This window comes from Propithecus coquereli, unplaced genomic scaffold (assembly GCF_000956105.1).
Source record: "Propithecus coquereli isolate 6110/MARCELLA unplaced genomic scaffold, Pcoq_1.0 Scaffold3, whole genome shotgun sequence".
Classification (NCBI taxonomy): Eukaryota; Metazoa; Chordata; class Mammalia; order Primates; family Indriidae; genus Propithecus; species Propithecus coquereli.
This window is the reverse complement of record NW_012148618.1, coordinates 20,371,736-20,373,403: the sequence shown is the minus strand read 5'-3', so window position 1 is coordinate 20,373,403 and position 1,668 is coordinate 20,371,736. Positions and strand designations below refer to the sequence as shown.

Genomic DNA, 1,668 nt, shown 5'->3' with positions numbered 1-1,668 from the left:
AAACGAAAAGGAATGGGAATGACAGTTAACAAACAAGATTTCAACACTGAATATTGTGATGTGCCTGTAGCACTCTTATATTTGATACTCAAGGAGGAATTAACTGCGTTCCAAAACAGCTAAATATGCAGGTCCAAACAATGAAGGTATTTTTTAAACTGCCACATTCACTCTGAAGCCCATTCATCTCTTTCAGCATCCCATAGATGAAGCAAATGTTCTGCTTAGCTAGATAATAAAGTGGCACACACACTGCACCGCTGACATCACAGGGCAACCTATAAAACTAGACTTCTGACACCGGGCTCCAGCCTCATTCTCACAGGTCATCATCCTCATTCGGGAGAGCAGTTGTCTGAGCAACCTCTCAGTCATGCTCATACTGCGCTGCCAAAGCTGGGTCCATGACAACCTTTGGTGCGGCAAGAGCAGGTGTGGCAACTCCACGTTAGAGTCTCCAATGAGCTTTCTAGGAAGCCAGAGGAAGGGCTTTACAAAGCTGTAGTTACTTTTGGCAGAAATGTTGTGGTACTGAAAATTCTTACTTCGGTGGCGGACAATCGATTTTGCCTTCACTTTCCTGTACTTAATATCCATTTTGTTGCCACACAACACAATGAGGATGTTTTCACATACTCGTACCAGATCTCTATGCCAGTTAAGCACATTCTTGTAAGTAACTCTCGATGTTACATCAAACATTATAATGGCACACTGGGCTTCAATATAATAGCAATCTCCCAGTCCACCAAATTTCCCGTGGCCAGCTGTATCCCATACATTGAACATAATGGGCCATCTGTTGGTTTGGAACATGAGGGGATGGACCTTAACACCTAAGGGTGGCTACATACCTCTTCTCAAATTCACCAGTCAAATGACGTTTCATGAATGTAGTTTTTCCAGTATCACCATCACCAACCAACACAAGTTTGAACTGGACCTGCGGCTCTCCTTGGGTGACTTTCGCGGTGTTTCTTCAAGAAGTGTCTCCGTGCCTGTCCAACTGAGGCTCAGATACATCATATTCTGAACCATAATGCAAATCATAACAAATTAAAAATAATTGAAATCATGCAAAGTATATTTTCCAATCAAATAGGAATTACATTAGGAATTAATAACAAAACCTCTCTGGAAAATCCTCAAATATTTGGAAATTAAATGGCATACTTTTAAATAACCCATGAGTCAAAGAAGAAGTTTCGAAGGAAATTGGAAATTATGTAGAACTGATTGAAAATGAAAATACGACACATCAAAATTTGTGGGTTGCAGCTATAGCAATGCCTAGAAGGAAATTTATAGTATTAAAAGTTTATATTGTATATATTCCTTCAACCAAGAATACCATACCAGGAAATGGTAACTTTCAGGAATGAGAAATGGAGGAAAGATAAAGATTTTTCCAGAAAAAAACAAAAGTTAAGGGAGTTCATCATCACTAGACTTGTCTTATAGAAAATGCTAAAGGGAGTTCCTCAAGCTGAAAGAAGAAGATGCTAATTAGTAACATGAAAACATATAAAAGCATAAAACTCACTGTTAAAAGTAAATAAACAATCAAATTCAGAATTCTTCAATGCAGTAATGGTGGTGTGCAAATCACTTCTATCTTTAGTATTAAGGCTAACAGACAAAACTATTAAAAATTATAATAGCTACAAT

At 38.1% G+C, this 1,668-nt stretch overlaps 1 pseudogene; it reads right to left on the bottom strand.

The window, feature by feature from the left end:
- Positions 1–319: 319 nt before the first annotated feature.
- The window catches only part of LOC105814255, a 48,763-nt pseudogene continuing 47,414 nt past the window's right edge, over positions 320–1,668 (bottom strand).